This window comes from Pecten maximus, chromosome 4, assembly GCF_902652985.1.
Source record: "Pecten maximus chromosome 4, xPecMax1.1, whole genome shotgun sequence".
NCBI classification, from domain to species: Eukaryota; Metazoa; Mollusca; class Bivalvia; order Pectinida; family Pectinidae; genus Pecten; species Pecten maximus.
In genome coordinates this window covers 43,749,501-43,771,370 of record NC_047018.1, presented here as the reverse complement: position 1 = coordinate 43,771,370, position 21,870 = coordinate 43,749,501, and positions in this window count along the sequence as shown.

Sequence of the window (21,870 nt, the reverse complement as noted above, 5' to 3'; positions counted from 1 at the left end):
GTGCACTGCACATTAACTACACACATGGCCGTTGTTTACATATCGAGTATACGTGAACTTTGCCTAATAATGCTTTCATTTAAACATATTAACAGAATATTCGCGTGATAACCTAACAAAATAAACAAACATACATCTAAATAGTTAATTTCAAAATGTAGCAATATGCATACAACAAAACATCGATAAAATTTTAGATCGGTGAAGTTGATAATGTTTAAAAGCTAACCAGCAATCCAATAGACGTGCGGCAAAATCGGAATTCGAGTCTATTCCCTTTTCTTCTCTCGCTAAGTTCCAACGAATCACTTCTTCCTAAGGAAATACTCGGGTTGTTCTGATTCCAGTCCCTTTCACGTTACTTTTTTAGCAGAATCTGTCTGTGTTTCGGCAGGCTCATGCATTCAGCGCTCCGCCATTTTGTATAGACCGATCACCCGCCCGTTGCATTATGGGACTATTTCGCATAGAAACTTTGTCTGTCGGACCCAGTTATTGTTTTTGGGAATTTCCCGTATACTTTCATCAATACACATTTTCCTGCAGTTTTTGATTAATCTGAAAACTGTAAAGAGCTCGAAATGTAAACATTTCTTTTGGAATATGTGGCTTTAAGGAAATTAGTTCAGCCGTACAATTGATGTCAAAGAAGAAAAGGGCAGCTCTGGTGACGTTGCCTCGTTTTCGATGTACACGTCACTCTGCCAAATAAAATTTGTGCACAGTAGATCAATCGATCACTTGCGGGTCTTCGTGATATTTAACATATTTTCGAAAACTATGTTAGGCAGGATAAAAAGCTCGAATACAGCTCTACCGATAAGGCTAAAGAAATGTTCCCTCTAAAAAGAAAGCGATTATGATCTGTGTTCAAATGAAACCTGCCGTATATGATAAAACATCATCTTATAGCAGACACACACAGGAAAGACACGTTTTAAAGGATCTAGGCTTTGCCGATCTGTTGTTCAATAATTAGATTATAAATTATTCAAGGATTACACAATGAAACCTTACTCTATTGTTCACAGCTCCCCTTCACTTTTTTCTATTAGCAACGAATATCATATTTGAGAATTACCTGTATGAATTGTCATCTTGTATAAGATGGCCTTTTCAATTCAATCATTGGTTTTAATTTTATGTGGAGCATGCATAATTAAGTCATCGCACTAGCCCCCATAAAGAGGCGAACGCCATGGACTATCTACAATAACGACACGCATATCGTTATACGTCCCTTCAATCCCTATCATCATTGAAAACATTTTAGCGAAAACATCAGTGAAAGTTATGATAGTGCTATATCGGTAGAATGCGTAGGCGTTCATATCTATCACTTTAACTTTAACAAAAAAAAACTATTTGTTATGTTTTGTCATGTGAATTCAACTGGAAACATACCTGTGTCTTTTACCGCCGAGAACAAGACTTTGTTTGCCTCAGGTGTAGATGAAGTACGCCTTCCCCTGCCACGCGGTGACCTTTCGAGCGGCACGAGCTATAGAGCAGACGACACTTACATTACAGCTAAATACATTAATGGAAATGGGGAATCTTAGGTATCAATGTCACATAGAAGAGGCAGAAATGAGATGCTATTAATCATATAGGTAATTGTCGAGTACTTAGTAATTCAACAAATTCCAGGATTGGAATAACATAGGTCCAACAGTATTTGAGAAATGTAACAAAATAAGACATTTTCAGGCATTGTACAAACGCTGTATGAATAAATTACAGACAGGTGCACAGTGTAATCTCCTTTAAATAGAAGCGTAATTATTCATCCCCTGTTGACAGTTTTGAAGCATCATGATGAAAATGCAAAAAAGGTCTTTACTGCTAATTAAACCAATTTGAAGTGCTTTGTTATGATATTATCGCATGCTTCATTATCTAATTTATTCACCCCGTGACAGATAAATAAAGACGCATGACATCAAAAATGTATTTATCAGAACATAAGCAGTATTTGTAACAAATAAATAACTTTCTCTAGATTTATTTGAATGTATTTTCACATATTTACAGAAAAAATATACAGAGTGATTTAACGACTCTCATATATAGACCTACCTAAATATAAAATTAAAGAGGGAATTGGAGAAAGCTTAATATGACTTCACACTTTTTGTATTATCAAAATTTTTCCCAATCATTTTGCTAAGAATTAAATTTCAGGATTATAGGTATATCTAGATATATATCATATTCTGTGCTTTGTATAGACATTCCTGTAATTTTTTTTGTTTTTTTTTTGTTTTTGTTTACCTTCGTAAATAAATATATCCAGTTTTCATGGAAGCGACCCTCAATCTAAATAAATGAATTTAAATATGTCTGACATTGTTTTGTTTCCAGTGTTTAATCAGATTTAAGAAAATCTTCACGATTGTTTTCGGCCAACTCTTTATCATAATACCGTTGATAATTACCAACCGACATTCAAAACTGGTGTTTCTCGCCCAATATTCAAGATAAAAGAAAGCCTCACTACACATTATATAGCTCTATCAATTAAACAGGGACTTGTTTTTGTGAGGAAAAATCGTAGATCGCGTGCTTCTAAATCAGTACATGTGCTCACTTCTTTTCATGATTTCAGGGTGCGGGACAACATTCACGTCTTGAAATCAAACCATCGTAAAGATATTCATTTTTAAAGTAAATGCTCATTTGAATATATAAAGATATATCATACGTTGAATTTTATCATTTAATCTTGCAGTGTAGCCCCCATAGGCACACGCCTTGCCGCAATAACCCTACATCTGCATATATGTTCAGCTTCTGTCAGTTATTGAATTATAAGTAAGTGTTTTATTAAAATGTGACGAAGCAGTTTCCTACCTATGAGAATAGAATAAGGCGCTGTTGGTCGTTTACGATATAATGTATGATAGTAATGCCGCTTACATTGACATGTCGCTATGAAAGTCGACAGAACGTCCCATTACCTAAAATCGTTTCTATTTTTAATTTTCTCTGTTTAATTTATGACAAGAGTTTCAACAGGTGCTAAACCTTTTCACAAAGGTCAATAATGATACCTGCAGCACGTGCCGAAGTTCTCCACCACTGATCATGTGTAACACGTATACTTTACTTAGCCTCACATATCAAGTATGATCACACTCCTCGTATGACAAACATCAAACAAATGATGTTTGAATAGGACTGCTTATGACAGGTGCTCATCACAAGATAAGGAATCAGATTTTAAACTCTGTACTCGATTAGCATGTTTACTGAACACATATAATTCATTTATTTAGCAATAACGCGAAGACAAAAAAAATAGACACACCTACAAATTTACCACCTAACAAGGGGACAGGTGCAGTATACCTGTTGTCAACGAGACAGGTGTGTCGTTTAAAATTGAGCAATATCTTAGCAAGACAAAAGCGATATATTTATAACAAAAGTTATACCGGTTTGGTGTGTTAGTCAGCTGTCCGCCATTTTACGATGTTCAGTAGTAAGAATATATTAAACTTTACTCCTCAGTTATACCGTGAGCTACTTATGCTGTCCTAGTCAACGGAAACTTCAAGTTTAAAAAAAACAACATGCGATTGAAGCCTTTAGTCTCGGTTGACATTTGGATTTATCGACCCAAGAAAATATCATATTGACAGAGGCCGCAGCCTTGGGTCGATACATCTAGGTATGGACCAAAGGTAAAGTCTTTAATTGTTTTATTAGTTTAAATATTTTAAACCAAGATGAAACACAAAACAAAAACAAACAAACAAACAAAACAAAGAAACAAACAAAAACAAAAAACAAAACAAAAATGGTTATAGTTCCCGCCTTGAAAAATTTCAATCAGTAAGAATAGGTCTCTTCTCCATGTATTGATGGAAAACAATGAGGGCCGTCATAAGCCTCTTCTTAGCTTCTTGATGTCAGCAACCGACAAGATCGGAAACGACAAAAGCCTGTCGTCTGCCATCACGGAAACGGAAGTCACATGATAGTGCGCAGACGATGTCTTCGTATAGTCTTGCGCGTGTCCCAAGTTAAGATTACTTTTTGCACGTCCTTCCAAGTCAATATCACGTTTTATGAACCGCATCATAACAAAATTACAAGATAGTTGATATATTCAAAAATGAAAATATTCTGTTTTTGCCTAATCATGTATTAATTGTAAGATATTTTCTATATAGAACAACACATTTTATGGTATTGTGAAACTATGGTCGACAGAAATCAAACAAAAGGGCGGAATTCTACACGAAAATTTTGCGAGAACCGACTAGCTTCCAAAATAGTGTGCACATGATTGAGTCATAGTTTGGGTCTTCATCTAGACTTGCTCGTGTCCTAAGTTAAGATTACTCTGTGCACGTTCATCAAGTCAATATCACGTTTTATGAACCGCAAGATGAACAAAAATCAAGATAGATAAATTAATTATATATATGAATGAATGAATGTAGTTTATTTACTTCATAACTGGAAACTGCGCCGTGCAATAGAAAGTACAACAGATACAAAATATATTATCACATTTTTAACCAATTAAGAATAAGATACAGCAGAGCAAATGTAATTTAACTGTACCATAAAGCTGTTTCTTCCTTCTTGGACACGTCAGTGATGTTAGGGACAGTACACAGTGGGGAAGTGCAACGACCAATAATTCAATAGATTTTATAATTTTTATAATTTACAATATTAGATTTTTGGATATTTAAGGAAATGAGGACATCCACAATAGTTGACTGCTTTGCACAACGAGAATAGTATAATGAACCGAGTTTCAACGAAGCGGGTAACTAGAACGGTATAGGTTGTCTCATCGCTGGGCTGGCTTCATAGATTAAGACAACTTTTAAAGATTTCCTCGTCAATTAAGAATAGAAAATTGACCATAAACTTCATAAAAAGTGATCATGTCTTTATAAGAATATAATATATTATGCAATAGAAGTAAGATATTTTTATGGTTAGTATGCGTTCCATTGTTGATTTTTTTACCATGAAGAGTCTGTTGAAGCTACTCTGATATTTGAAAAACAGTAAACGTGCGATTCAACCGTAAAAGGAAAAGTTGTGAAGATGATGTTTTGCCATAGTATTGTATTGTGTAATAAGATTATTTACTTTCTTAAGTTCCGGATCCAAGTTAATAATGTTTCTCAACTTAAGGAAATTCATAAACTTTAAATTTTCTATTGGAAAGCATGACAAAATCTAAGGAAGGTTCCTTAGCTAATTTCCCTTAAATCCAATGATGGTTTCCTATAGGAAATTTTGAGTTTAAGAATTTCTCTATGTTAAAGAAGCTTAGTGAATCAGCGGACTGATTAATACAAGGAATTGAAAATAAATATCAAAACTTTCCAAGTCAAATACATTATCGATGTATTTTCAGATAATATCAAACCATCAGCCCAGTATCTTATTTAATTTCTTGGATAACCTTAGATGTCAGCTTTGTATAACTACAGGTCGCGTATAGTATCCTCTTTGAAATATGAACAGAAGTCAAAAAAAAAAAAAAAAAAAAAAAAGATGTCATATATAAATCTAAACTGCTTGTACACTGTAGATAACTCACCATTAAGCTGTGTGGAAATCGTGCTGATTTCAACGTACCTATTATAAACTTTCCATTTCCAGTGAGTAACATACCTGCTTCCCCACCCGCCTGCAGATGTCGTCTGTTGACAAAAACATAGAGTTTCGAGAGGTGCGATTTTATGAAGGTTATGGGATGGGTGTTTAGTCGACAACATGCTTTTCTAAAAAAAAAAAAAATTATTTCACTAAAAGGTACTGTATGGTGTTTATATACCTTGTAATATGACGCTTTGATGACCGGACTTTGACCTTGCTTTACGTGAAGGTCGTCATTGAAGGAGAAGGCGGCTATCCTTCCAGAACATTCGCTAGTTTCTTTTGTTAATATTTTACTGTCATCTTTTATCTAATTTGAGTTAGAATTTCGGGGCTTTTCAAGTTGGGCTTTTTTTTCAAATCCTTGATACTATACTTGATAAGTTTACTTTATTTTCCCTTTGATAATTATTAAATTCAACAAGGTTGCGTGCATATATTATTATCATATATATATTTATATCATTTAATTTACATAATTATTATTCTCAAAATGTCTAAATAAAGACATTTAACAGCACGAAATAGGAAATGGTATTCGTGCTAACATCATGATTAATTGTTTTTTAACACCGCCTGAGGCCCGGATCAATTTAATGTATTTATTTTGTTCACTGAATTATCTATATCCGTATGCCATATAGCTTATCCGTGTATTAGACTGCCTCAATGTTTACAATCACACTTCAACAAAAACATCCTCTATATATAACCTCTTCAGAGGTTTATACTCTGCGTAATATAAAATCTTATCTTTTCTAATAATATCTATAACATAATCCTTTGGGTTCATTAAGTGCGTCAAAAAATCTTCAATAATAAAAAAGATTATTTTTGTTCCGCCAATCCTGTTGACGATTAACTGACCCGTATTGGAAATCATTGGTATAATACGCACTGGTTTGTTAGTCTTCGAAAGTAGTTCCGAGTATTTTGTATTTGGACCTTTGACAAGATCAAATTGATATAAATATCTTTAAATGTCGATAAAGGTTCTTCAACTAAAGGCGATGAACTGTGGCCATCGGCCCAATGCGAATAAAAAACGTACAGTGCTTTGCCCATTGAACACGGATTAGTTAGTATCAATTAAAAAATATTTACTTCAAAAAAAAAAAAAAAAAAAACTTCAATTTAAAAAAGTTCAATTAAGATGTAAGGAAGGAAAATATATGCAGTTAATAGTATTTATCATTGTATCAAATTATCAGGTTTTTTTATGCCATTCGATGTTTGTATTTTAAACGGGGTTTTTTCCATTTGTGTAGCAGAACATCAATGTTCCATTCGTGTCTGAGACTTAGGCGAACGTTTAACGCACTGTCGTATATATGAAACATATTTCTTATAAAATGTTTGATAGGGAAACTGTTAAAATAAGAAATCTAGGTACATTATAATACTTTTACATTATCAAACATCACAACCCATGTCTATTGTGGAACTTTAACAAATGGTGATATATCTGTCTGAGCAGGAAACGCCAAGAGGGGTGCCTCATGTGGCGCTTTATCAAATGGTGATAAATCTATCTGGTCAGGAAACACAAGTATAGGCGCCTGATGTGGCGCTTTATCAAATGGTGATAAATATATCTGGACAGGAAACACCAGGAGTGGCGCCTCATGTGGCGCTTTATCAAATGGTGATAAATCTATCTGGTCAGGAAACACCAACAGTGGCGCCTCATGTGGCGCTTTAAATCTATCTGGACAGGAAACACCAGGAGGGGCGCCTCGTGTGGCGCTTTATCAAATGGTGATAAATCTATCTGGTCAGGAAACACCAGGAGTGGCGCCTCATGTGGCGCTTTATCAAATGGTGATAAATCTGCCTGGGCAGGAAACATAAATAGGGGTGCCTCATGTGGCGCTTGAATAACTCATGAAGTATTTGCTTCTAATTCGTTTTCAACAGTTATTGGTGGAATTTTACATCCCAACAAGGGCGAAATGTAAGGTAACGTCTGGGAAAAAAACGTTGGATTAATGCTGTAGTTATGTAATTGTTTGAAGTTTTCTATAAACGTCAGCTATGATGGCCATTTCATTGTTCATATTTATTTTATTTTATTTGAGGAACATAAAGTACATCATACATAAAGTTACCTTGTACACTCATATAACAAACTTTTTATGTTTCTTGTCTATACCGCTATTTTGTTAATAAGAATTTTATTCGTAAACAATCTATATAGAATACATTGTATTCTAAATTTGATCTTTTAATTGTCATCCGTGCAATGGTATTGCAGCATGACCTTTCCGTGAAGTTCCGGCATAGCGCTACCTGATATGTCATGGCTGTGCTCCCGCTAATACCGTTATTTTCCACGTATATAATCTGGTACCCTTTAAAACGCCCACTTTTCATCCATACACATACCTCTTACATACACTTCAGACGGATAGGAAAACGGACTGTTTTAAATCAGCTTTCTTTTAACTGTATTGAATTGCATTTCTATTGGGTGATGTATCTCAATGATACCACGAGAATAATACAATATTCGTAAATAACCTAGCTACATACAACCACACACAATTTAAATGTATTTAAAACTATTTTTGCCGTTCCAATTACATCTGTATTATGAAGTACCTTTTAATGTATACACTATTGAATTAATGAGACGAGCAGGTATGTATCTTAAATTGTATTTTGAAGACGCTTTACTTCAATGGTTCAATTTCACATTCAGCTCTCACAAATTAGCCGACAACACCCTAAATTTCCATAATAGTATAATTTAACCTTTAAACCGGTGTAACACACTTTGACAAGCAGTGACCATTAGGAAATGGTAGACGGGGGGAGCTATTGATAGAATTTGAGATCGTGGATTCGATTATTTTTAATAATCATTGTTAGGACGTACGGTGAGCTATGTCTAACTACACTTAGTTACAGACACTCGTTGCGTGTTGACGTCACACTTTCAAACACGGAAATATGATTACTAGAAATAAATGAATGTTTTCTGTTTCAAATTTAATCTAGTGTAAATGACACAAAAATGAGAAAAGATCAACCACGCCCTAATTATCTATTCTAAGGAATCGTATATATTCTTTATGTTACATGTTACAAACAAATCGTAGAGTACGTTCAAATTTAATGACAAGGCAAGTCCCGCACCCATACTATCGTATAACCCATTTAAAGGGATGCCTTGCACTTTATACAATGCAATCACAAAACGTTTTTATATCTAAAAAAAAAAAAATATTTGACATTTAAAAGAAACCTGTGAAAAGATAAAGTTTCACTCTTTCAAATGTTAACTATGAAAAAAATCTACCATCTAGAAACAAAACGCCGTGTAGATTTAAGATATTAACCATTCGTGTTAATTGGCCGCCTTAATTACTTAAGGTTAATACTTTACCTATTGTTAACGTTGACAGTGGGAACTTGTCTATCGGTGACAATCAATCATGTCATATCATAAGATATCGTATTAGCACGGCCTTAATAAAAGACGGGTTCTATCATATCGAGGTAAATCGATATCATTGTTCTTTTTTATGTTTATTTTTGTTTTCAATATGTATATCTGCATATATGATATATACATGTCTTCATATTAATATCTTTAATCCAATAAGTTTCAAACAATATCCGAATTGACCTCTCTTCTCCCCTTTTTTGTTTTTGTGAAAATGTGTAGAAATGGCATTGTGCTAAGATACCGGACCAATGTTTACTTTTGGAAGTTTATAATAAGCTATTGTAGCCGCTTATCTCTTTGCATATTAGTATAGGGGATATGTCTGTCATTAATTATAGCGCTTGATTTATTCTACTGGAAACATAATTAATAGCTAGAACATTATAAATCTTCCGAGGCATTTGATTTGCACTCTAATGTATAAGATCGCATTCGTTAAAGGTCTCTGTGCAGGCACTTTTATGTTGTACGGGTTTGTCATCTCGTTTTGTGTATTAGTTTAAATATTCTTAATAATGATTTAATCCATTTTTCTATCATTGGTTTTGATATGACACGACTTGATATTGTTTTTTTTGTTTTTTTTATATTTTCTCGTTTTATCACTGTTCAATATCGTATGAAATGCCTCCATTTTTGTCAGAAGATTTCAACTACCTGTTGACCTATATTTTTGAAAAGTCTTCAAAGGATACGTGTATTGTGTACTGGGTTTTGTTTTGACATTAGTCTTATAACAAAGGGCATTCCAAATGATTTCTTATTTTACGGGACGATCTTCGAAATCAATTTAAACTTTTGATGCAAGACAAGAGCATTTGTGCCAATTATCGTAATACGTCACGGATAAGTAACGAATGAGATCGAGATCCACGTGTAGTCCTCTACAGAAATTTAATTCAAGAAAGAAAAAAAATATGCAAAATTGAGAGGCTAAAAACAAAATATAGATGTACATGGAGATACCTGAAAAAATAAAACCAGGCGTTTCGGGATAGTAAGCGACTTTTCAGATGACAGCCGCCATGCAAATCTAGGTCAAATTCGGTAATGTCATGGCGACATAAGTCTCGTAAATCTAGGTCAAATCCCGGTGTTGTCATGACGACACAAGTCTCGTCAATCTAGGTCAAAACCCGGTATTGTCATGACGACACAATTCTTGTCAGTCTAGGTCAAATCCCGGTTATGTCATGACGACACAAGTCCCGTAAATCTTGGTCAAATCCCGAGCAATGCCATGACGACACAAGGTTCTCGTTAATCTAGGTCAAATCCCGAGCAATGCCATGACAACACAAGTCTTGCTAATCTAGGTCAAATCCCGGTATTGTCATGCCTAAACAACTGTCTTGTAAATCTAAGTCATATCTCGGTGATGTCATAACGACACAAGTCTCGCAAATCTAGGTCAAATCCGGTAATATCATGACGACACAAGTCTTGTATATATAGGTCAAATCCCGGTAATGTCATGACGACACAAGTCTCGTAAATCTAGGTCAAATTCCAGTATTGCCATGATGACACAAGTCCTGTCATGAAGTCAAAAAGTTAAGCTGAATATGGGATATTTTTCACTAGGTCACAGTGACCTAGTTTTACGTTGGTCAATGTTTGTTATCATATGCTTAAGCTTAGGGAAAATGACAGAAAACTTTCAATTACCATCCCTAAAATGATATTTTCAACAGTAATCGTGTAGCACATGTATATCATATTCTATGTTTGACAAGTTGCTGACCTTCCAGGGCCCTGAAGCCTGGTGGCGGGCCCAAAAAAGGGTTATTGAAGTTCATTTTTTAGATTTGATAAACTTCTTCCATAAGACCACGAGTCTGTTTTTAACAAATCATGATAACAATTATCCTTGACTTATGGTAAGCTGGTAACATACGATCCCCCAGGGCCTGATAGGTGAGGGGGGGCGGATTCATAGTGTACAGTTTCATACAATATAACATAACACACATCAATCTTATAAGCCACTTAAGTGATCAGTGATAGGAAGGATTAGAATCTATATTCAGCAGATTTATCACCTCTCGTAAGGAGGGGGCGGTGGTTCATCTCCCAAACGACACGTAAACCAGGAAATGTCAAATCTAGGTCGAATCAACCGTATCAATCTAGCTCAAATCCCGGTAATGTCATGACGTCATCAGCAATATAAAAAAAATCCCGGTCGAACCCCGGAAATGTCATGACGTCATCAGCTGTCCAATCTAGTTTGAATCCTGGTAATGTCATGACGTCATCAGCCATATAAATCTCGGTCGAAACAACTTCTTGTACTGTCACGTTTTACAATGTGATACAATCACGAATGTGTTGACAGCGGACCTTTACCTTAAAAAAATTAAACGAATTAATTAAAATAAGAACATGCTGCACACACAGTTTGCAGAGCAGTGATCGGCACACTTTGTCAGGCCTATGTCAGGAGACGCAAAGAAATTAAGGAAAAGGAGAGTCCTCGTGGTTCTTCCACGAAATCCGTCGTGTAAATCTAGTTCAAATACAAGTAACGCCACGATCGCAAAGTATTGTTGAAAAAGACAAAATCTATAAGCGCATTTCTAAGCAAATTGGGAGCTAGATATGGTGGAGCCAAAATGAATTACACTGCACCATACAGCTGTTGTGTCCTTGTAGGACTCATCAGTGATTCTAAGGGCCTTCAAACATCATGGGAGACATTCTATATCATTCTGCATTGAAACTTGATATTTGATATTGTTTTTTTAATTTCAATTGTTAAACTGTTTTGCTTCTGTTTACCGTTAAGTAATATATCTCTCGGATTGATATTGTACAGCCTTTGTCCTTTTATCTTATATAAATCCAGTGTTGTTAATCGCGTTACGGTTGTACCACTAACCCTTCTCGAAGTATCCAGACCTTGCTTGAATAGACTCTCGATGCAGCGACACTCGTGTTGAGCGAAGGTGAATGGATTATCAGTAATAAACAGCGACCCTCCTTCTTCTTGATATTACGCAATATTTTATCGATAAAAATGTAATAATAAAAATAATGCCTTCAGTATAGGACGTTTCGATCGGAATTTCTGACAATAATGTACGAATCCGGATCAATCTTCTAACCTTCTCCCACTTTACAATCCACTGATTTAGACCTCACATCAAGACTTTATTTTATCAATCAAAATGTCATGATCACTTTAGAACAGGTCCCAGTAAATCTCAAGATTTAATAAATCTAGGTTGTATACTCCTACACAGAGGACCTATCTTGTTCCGGAATGTTGTCTGGAAGTTGTGAAGTAATGGATGTAGTTCCTAGTGGATATCCATTTTATTATAATAAGGCGTGGTTTTTTGGAATATATTTTACGATGAATGATACCCATTTATTGACAATTCACTTGATAGATATCTGTCAGTACTCTAATATCTCTTTTGAAAGAAATGCATACTCACTGTACATACATCAGGGAGACTGGAGTGGACCTCCAGTTACTATTCCAGGCAACCATCTAGGACAGTTTTAAGATAAAATCAGCCTTGTGGATATGCTCTGTGTATATTTTCTTGGTTGCTAAATGACATCAAATATAACAACAGAAAAATATTTACCTTTGCCATCGAATAGTATAACCAGAAAAATATTACTCATGCTCAAGTGTATCTTCCGATGTAGTTAGAACCAGCTTGTACCGGGTACTTGTGAACTGGGCCACCACACCTCTGACAGAAAGAAGGACCCCGATGTACATTGTCGGCAAGCATGGATGAGACTGTCTTGCCGTGGATCATATCCGCTGAGGACCGATACCGAATCCCAATCTGAGCAGACGGAGGAGCAGGAACAAGGTCACATCAAATGTGGACTACTTTTGGACAACTTGAAACATGGGGTGTCGAGAGAAACAGGTTGATGAAGATCATGGGAAAGTTTGTGGAGGACATAGTGATCTCGTTGGAAAATATAATCTTTTCCTTGTGTGATGTGATTGTCGACTTCTTGGATAATCGTTTGTATATTTTGTTGTTCCATTGTCACAACTTTGCATGTTAGGGTTGTCTGCCTCTTTTCAATCGACTTCGTCTGTATGTAGACGCCACTTGTGTCAACGCTGTGATTCCCAATCCTGCAACAGATTGTATAGCCCAACCAGGAGCTGCTCCAACGTCTACCGATATGATTTGAAGGCAAAGGTCATTGGCCATTCATGACTGTTAAATGTAATCAAACAACATTGTGTACAACCGAAGAAACAAAACATTGCTTCACCAAGGAGCTATCGTTAGACATGTTAAAATAGAGTGTTGTCAATTACCATCAGTGTTAATGTACCTTGCATATGTTTAACTGATTCTTTTTTTTTTTTTTTTTGTTATGATATATGTCTTGTTTGTTTGTTTGTTTGTTTAACGTCTTATTAACAGCCAGGGTCATTTAAGTACGTGCCAGGTTTTGGAGGTGGAGGAAAGCCGGAGTACCCGGAGAAAAACCACCGGCCTACAGTCAGTACCTGGCAACTGCCCCACGTAGGTTTCGAACTCGCAACCCAGAGGCGGAGGGCTAGTGATAAAGTGTCGGGGCACCTTAACCACTCTGCCACCGCGGCCCCTTATGATATATGACGGACAATAGTTTCGTTGGTAACAATATCATATATTCCGTGATAGATATCTATTAAGTTCAATGTACATATTTGGGTTCTGTTGCTTTCGCTTGTATATTCAAATTCAAAGCAAAGTTATTTTTAATTTCGGAATCTATGGTATTTAAATTAAATTTGAATTGCTTAATTGGTGAAACCATGCTATCAAGCAACAGTAAAGAATTTCTCTTCTTACAAAATAATTCATTATTTATTCAGATGAACAATGAGGGAGTGTGCCATTACAAATCGATTTTAATGAATTAAAACATATAATTGTTCTTTAAATAACAGAAACATTCAGACCATACAGTAAAAGCTTTTGTTTCAGGGGATATTTTACAAAGACACTTTCACTAAAAATTAAAAATGTACCAAGAAAAACAAAGTGAATTCGAAGGGTTAAAGGTCTATTTATAAATCATTGCTAGTACTGTTTGAAAATCCTGTATGTTAGGAAACGAATGTTGACCAAGATTATGAAAATTGACTCAAGCGAAATAAATTAAACATACGAGTTACTTCATGGAGTTGATAGCATTCTGGGACAGAGTACGTACAGATTATACCTGTAGTCGCTAGACAAGCTCCTTCGTCTGTTAATCCTACACATACATTCATCAAACTAACCCATAGTAAATAAACAGGAATGACAAGTAATGATTTTGACGCTAGGAATTTTATAGTTGTATTTATATATAAAAATATACATACATACCTACAACCCGCGCGGAATATGTTGTCACTATCAGCCACCACGATCAACGGAGGTCAAAATGGTCTTGAATATTAAATATATAGGAGGAGAGTTTAACGTCATTCGTTTGTAAGGAGAAACCTTTTTCGTCTTCATATTTGTTCACGATGGTTCTCATTATCTGTTGTTTTAAAATAATTTCTATTTGTAACTGTATGTGTGTTTTCTTCAGTGAAGTTAATCATGAGCGAAGACAATATATAAAGGTAAGCAACACAAACGGAGAAACGTTTTTTTGTAAATTTAAAAAACACAACTACATTAACTAGTTTGTGACACTAGTTCTCACTTTGAGAATGTAACAAAACCCGGATTTGTATGGCGGGTGTGGTTGATGAAATAGAAGACACTTACTTTCCCGGAACGCCTGGTCTAATTGTCCGTACAAATATTTTTGTTCAAATTTATTCTCGTTTTAACGATTTTCAATTGGAATTATGGTTTTGTTATTATTATTATTACATTGTTCTTCTTTTTTTTTACATATAGAGCATCACAGATGAGTCCTAGAAGAACGAACCAGTCGCAATTAATTCATTTTGGATTCTCTAGTTTACACAACTGCTTTAAATTCTTTCATAGGTCTACTAGTTTTGTGTGAAAATAGATCAATAAAAATAATCATAAGATTGTGCTATGCTACATTGTAATTATAAGTAAATAAGTTCAAACATTAAATTTTACCTACCTAAGTAAAGACCCGTCTACAAATGCCTAAAATAACAAACGTGGGCATGGCAATATATTAAAAAGTGCGGCATTCCCGACAAAAACTAATTATGATATGTTGAAAACAGGAATAGGCTGTTATTATCACCCTTAAAAAGATTGAGCTTCACTTTTAATCTTTTTAGATTTGAAATGGACAAATGATTAATTCCATCCCGCAGGCAATCGTTCCGCGCTTATAAATTTTTATGTAAAATTTCAGTCTTAGAAGTGATTATTTTCATGCACAGTTGTTTGTTTTTTGTTGTTTTTTTTGTGTGTGTTTATAGCTTGTTTGTTTATTTTGCGTTAATTATATATATATATATATACCATGGATGCGTTTTTATACATTTTTGTGATAAGCTGTGCATACGATCTGTGCAATATAGAGTCTTCAATGGGGATTTGATATCCAAATGTAGTAAGGTAAATTTGAAAACTGTGGGACATACACACATACAAAACATACAAAAGTCACCCGACCACATCAAAAGACAAGTGGTTTCTTACGTTTGAGACATGCATCGCATTTTACCTGAGTCAACGTCATTCTGTAGCCTCCTCAGTTCCAGACACGTTGCTGTTTGATTGTAGCACTGTTGCAATTTTAACATAGTTTGTGATTTTTTTGATTTTTTTTTTTTTTCGTTACATCTTTCACTTTCTAATTTCCCATTAATGAAGCGAAATGTAATGGCTGTGAACATTTAATATGATTTGTGATGAGATAATGCCAAACACTATCGTTTAAGTGACCATTTATCGCGCATACTTTGAAATAAATGACTTTAAAACATCTCTTCTGGAAAGTTTTTTGTCATTCAAAACAGCGTTCCCTACTAAATTGGATGTCTCTTGAATCGAGCTTTGCTATTTATATTCGCGGATAACCACAACACACATTTGAAATTGCATTTAATTATCCTTCAATGGTAAATAAAGAAAAAACCATATGCCTTATCGGATAAAGAGACCTGCATTCGGGTAGGTATTGACAGTGTTGCTTTTATGCTATTTTACGTTATTGTTTGCACATTCTAGTAGTGATATGTATATAGTTGTGTAAAGACTGATGTGGTATTTCCTTGGCAAGGCACTAAAATCATATTACTCTGTCTGGATTAGATGTAACAAACACACACCCTACACACACTCACATGCACACACTTACATTAACTCGTTACCATAGTTAGCGATTAGTTTTAACATGGAGACCCTGCCTGAAAGAAAATGATCATGACTCTTTACAGAGCAATTTATGTAACATTTATTACTTCCAGAGTAATTTGAAGAATCTTCAATTGAAAACCTTGTCTACACATTTTTCAACATGCTGGAACTAAGGATAGCATTAATAGGTATGATGCCACGGATGAAAGAACCGTTAATGTTTGTGAATGTCGCATACAGTCATTACATTCACAATAGAATTGATAAAATTAATTAAATATCAATATGGAATATCGAGCAAGCACTTAATTATTCATCTTGTGTGTCTTTACTTTAAAAAAAATATTTTAGCGAGCACTTTATTATCCAACGTGTCTATATTCAGCCTCAAACTATAACATGCATGTGTTATAATGTACATGAATATTCTTAATGACATGAATTTATTTGCGTTTTCTCCTAATTAACAAACAACTGTAACAAAGGATCACTTTCTATTATTCATAATTTTGTTTATTGATAATAATAGTTTTTCGTCTTCCTGGTTCCATATCGCCACTTCAAACGGCTAAATGATTGACATGTCACCCTATCTAAAATGCTTAGGTAAGAATTGACAGTAATGAAATATGCATTATCTGTATGTTAACTGCTAACCTCTTCTAACAAGTTGACCTCATATTCAATAAGTCTTTTAAGAGTACGCCGTGACAAAAGCGTACGACAGACAGACAGATGTTTAGATAAGAGGACGATACAATCATTACCTATAGCCTACCCTCTGATGCGTGAAACCTACAGCATATAAGTCAATCATTCTTTTGAAGAGTTTAAAGATTTGTAAGCTTAACAAAGGACGTTTGTTATATCTGTCCTTGAAATAAAAATATATCCTACTAATTTTTTTATTCTTATATAATAAATTTATTTCTGTGTATTTCTTATATTGATAATGATTTTTAACACAGGGGTATTTTTATAATTTGAATTTATATGAATTAAGATACCCATGTTTACATTAATACATTTGAAGTTGTTGATTTCAAAGCTATGTTCTGTTACCTGTAGCTTATGAAAAAATGTATATTATATTGTTCAAGGCTAAAGACAAGGGTGTGGCCGGTAGGTATAGAGCTATCTCGACAAGCAGTGATTTAGGGCGAGATAAACGATAGTAATTTATCAAGCGATGGCAAAAGATAAAATTCCATCTGTTCATTTCTATACCGCTCTTCATTGGTGTATAATGGAAGAAATTGTATGTAATGAGGTTGTAAATATTTTCAACGGTTATAAAGCTATTACATCGGTATCCATTGCATTCCATTGTAGCCTTACTATAAATAATTTTACCAATCCTGTTATAATCCTTTGTTCCCGTTCCACTCCACATACTGTGAATCCCTTACAATTCACTTTTGCACTTCAGTAAATAGACAGTATTGGATAAGTAAATTGTCCATTATAGACAGGATTCTTTATTACACAAGTCTATGTTTAACCCGATGATAGTTGATACGAATTGTCCATTATATACAGGGTTCACTATTACACAGGTCTGTGTTTAACCCGATGATAGTTTATACGAATTGTCCATTATATATAGGGTTCATTATTACACAGGTCTGTGTTTAACCCGATGATAGTTTATACGAATTGTCCATTATAGACAGGGTTCTTTATTACACAGGTCTGTGTTCAACCCGATGATAGTTGATACGAATTGTCCATTATATACAGGGTTCTTTATTACACAGGTCTGTGTTTAACCCGATGATAGTTTATACGAATTGTCCATTTTAGACAGGGTTCTTTATTACACAGGTCTGTGTTCAACCCGATGATAGTTGATACGAATTATCCATTATAGACAGGGTTCTTTATTACACAGGCCTGTGTTTAACCCGATGATAGTTTATACGAATTATCCATTATATACAGGGTTCTTTATTACACAGGTCTGTGTTTAACCCGATGATAGTTTATACGAATTGTCCATTATAGACAGGGTTCTTTATTACACAGGTCTGTGTTTAACCCGATGATAGTTTATACGACTTGTCCATTATATACAGGGTTCTTTATTACACAGGTCTGTGTTTAACCCGATGATAGTTTATACGAATTGTCCATTATATACAGGGTTCACTATTACACAGGTCTGTGTTTAACCCGATGATAGTTTATACGAATTGTCCATTATATATAGGGTTCTTTATTACACAGGTCTGTGTTTAACCCGATGATAGTTTATACGAATTGTCCATTATAGACAGGGTTCTTTATTACACATGTCTGTGTTTAACCCGATGATAGTTTATACGACTTGTCCATTATAGACAGGGTTCTTTATTACAAGGGCATGTGTTTAACCCGATCATAGTTGATACGAATTGTCCATTATATACAGGGTTCTTTAATTACACAGATCTGTGTTTAACCCGATCATAGTTGAAACGAGTTGTCCATTATAAATAGGATTCTTTATTACACAGGTATGTGTTTAACCCGATCATAGTTAATACGAATTGTCCATTATATACAGGGTTCTTTATTACAAGGTCTGTGTTTAACCCGATGATAGTTGATACGAATTGTCCATTATAGACAGGGTTCTTTATTACAAGGGCATGTGTTTAACCCGATCATAGTTTATACGAATTGTCCATTATATACAGGGTTCACTATTACACAGGTCTGTGTTTAACCCGATGATAGTTTACACGAATTGTCCATTATAGACAGGGTTCTTTATTACACAGGTCTGTGTTTAACCCGATCATAGTTTATACGAATTGTCCATTATAGACAGGGTTCTTTATTACACAGGTCTGTGTTTAACACGATCATAGTTTATACGAATTGTCCATTATAAACAGGATTCTTTATTACGCAGGCCTGTGTTTAACCCGATCATAGTTTACACGCAATGTTAATTCTACGATACAAAAAACTGTCTCCAAAGGCTACATATTTGTGATTGCCACTGCTACACAATTTAATAGTCACCTGCTTTGATAAGGTTATGGGCTGTCACTGTTACACAAAGATGTATTGCATTTCATTTAAGTAATGCAGGTGATTTTAACAGGTAAATTTACCTGTTTGCACCGAGACATAATTTAGGAAAAAATACCATAATCTCTATCAAAACAAACTGCCCACCGCAGAAATTAAAACAGTTGGTGTTCAGAGATACACCCATTTAATGGCTACTTGCTTATGGAGACTTTAATCTTAATAAACAGGGCTGATTGTAAATATAATCCTTAAAACAACTTCAAACTGATTGGTATAATTGATGATATATTAATGCATGACAATGTACGGTAGTCTGGTTACAAGTTGAAAGATTTATTTAACATTGATATGATAACATTGCATTTCTCATGTAACTCAAAAGCTCTTGTTGGGACGATTGATCAAGAATTTGATGAACCTTAAGCCAAGTGGCCAAGTTTACTCTAAATTTCACATTATATAGACATTAGTGTAAAAATCTATTTCTCATAGTTGAATTTAAGAGAACATAACAACATAATTACAATGTATTACCAGTAAGGTATTCGATTTTTTTCCATTAACCAGACACTCCTTTAACTGCTTATTGCCATTTCCTTGCTAGAACATGAAAGTACTATTCTGTGCCATGCAGCGCCTTAAACCTAATTGGAAAGCAGCTCGAATATACTTATATGTCATCTGTCTGACCGAGGAAGCAATGTGTATTGTAAGACATGTCCAAGAAGGGAATAATTGTTTAGAACCGTTCTGTTGTAAGGATTAAACAAAGGATTTCAGATTTCGGTGAACTAGAGAGACTCCAGATTAAACTAAGCCACTACAGAAAGCTGAAAAACGATAACCTCTAAAAAAAAAAGAGAGCAAGAGTATGAATAGCCCACGGACGAAATAGTAAAATCTAATATAGCACTACAACCTCAGAATCAGAAGGGTGGACTGAAAACAACACAAGAGGAACTTTACAAGGTTTGTTTATCATATAAACTCGAATAATATACGGAACAAGCATTTAAGTCTAAAAAATCATAAACACTTGAGCTTTCCGGAAATCACAATTTGTTTATATGCGGCACGAGCATTTCATCGCCAAAGCTTGACGTCAGATACCAGGAGGACAACTAAAACATTAAAAGTGTATCAGGGAAAATATAATACTGGATATTCATGAATATCGTCATTCAAACTTGAAATCAATGAACCTAGAATCATATATAAACATACATCTGGAGAATCTAGACTTGAAAACGAACCCGTAATGTTAACTCAAAATCGATATGGCGATACCAAAAAAATGAACAAATTATATATTTTAAAAAGACACCCATCAAACAAGTTTTAGGAGAATCAAACAAGGTTTCTTCCGGAAGCATCTTCTGATATACTAGTACATGACTATCCTCGTGTAAGACATAGGAATCTTTGTAGATATAACAATGTATTAGTAATGCATGGCATTATGTGATAATTAAAGTTCCTTGCATTGTTAATGTAACAGGAAAACTTTGATATTATTGGGTACCAAAGGAGCCCCTCCTCCTATAAAATCGCATGAGTAAAATAAGGATGACGTTTACCAAAACATGCTTGTCGATGAATGTTTATTTATTTATTATTTTTAAGTTTTGATGACTGACTGAAAGGACTTTAACTGTTGAAATTTTGCTTAAATGATGAACCATATGAGATTATGGTACACAAGGACTAGGATACAATGATTCATTGAAATGATAAACAGTATTTGTATTCAAATGGAATCCAATGCATTGTGATTTTGTTATAAAATGGACACGGATTAAATCTGTGTATTAAGATTCAGAGTTTATGAGTCAATAAACCCCTTACCTTCACCTATACGGTGAATGCTCCATACGCTGTTCCAGCAAATCGTATTACCCATAAAACTTCTTTTTTGTATTCAAACATTCGGTGTTCGTGTTTACCGTAAACTTACGGTATATCAGTGAGTCATACGTCGTCTTTATGAGTAATGCATATTCAACGTTTATGCTTATTTAACAACTTTTAAATTCAACAATGACTTAACACTTCAAACGTATCTTAAACATACTTTTTAAAGATATAAACCAAGAAACCTGTTTAACAAAGGGATTTTTGGAGTTGTCTTATGATATCCAGGCTACGCTCATAAGGCACAGTCATCAAAGAAAAGGCTTATGTCTTTGTAAGCAAACACGTGCTTGCAACGGGGGACTGTGTCAAAACTTAAGATGATTTCATATCGAAAAATGGGAAGGAAACGTTTCAAATCAACATAATCTGGTAAATGCACTAAACCCGTTATACTGTAAATCACATATATTTCGAGAGGGATTTATCCTCGCGTAGATGCACGAGGAAAGTCAATCGTTAATTCAAATCTTTTGCGATTATTTATACTAAAATTACACCTGGATGGCGGCCAAGCTATCGACTATCGATACAGGAGTCTTGTTGAGCTCTTGATACTAAAAGCGCATCATTTGCGAATTTAAA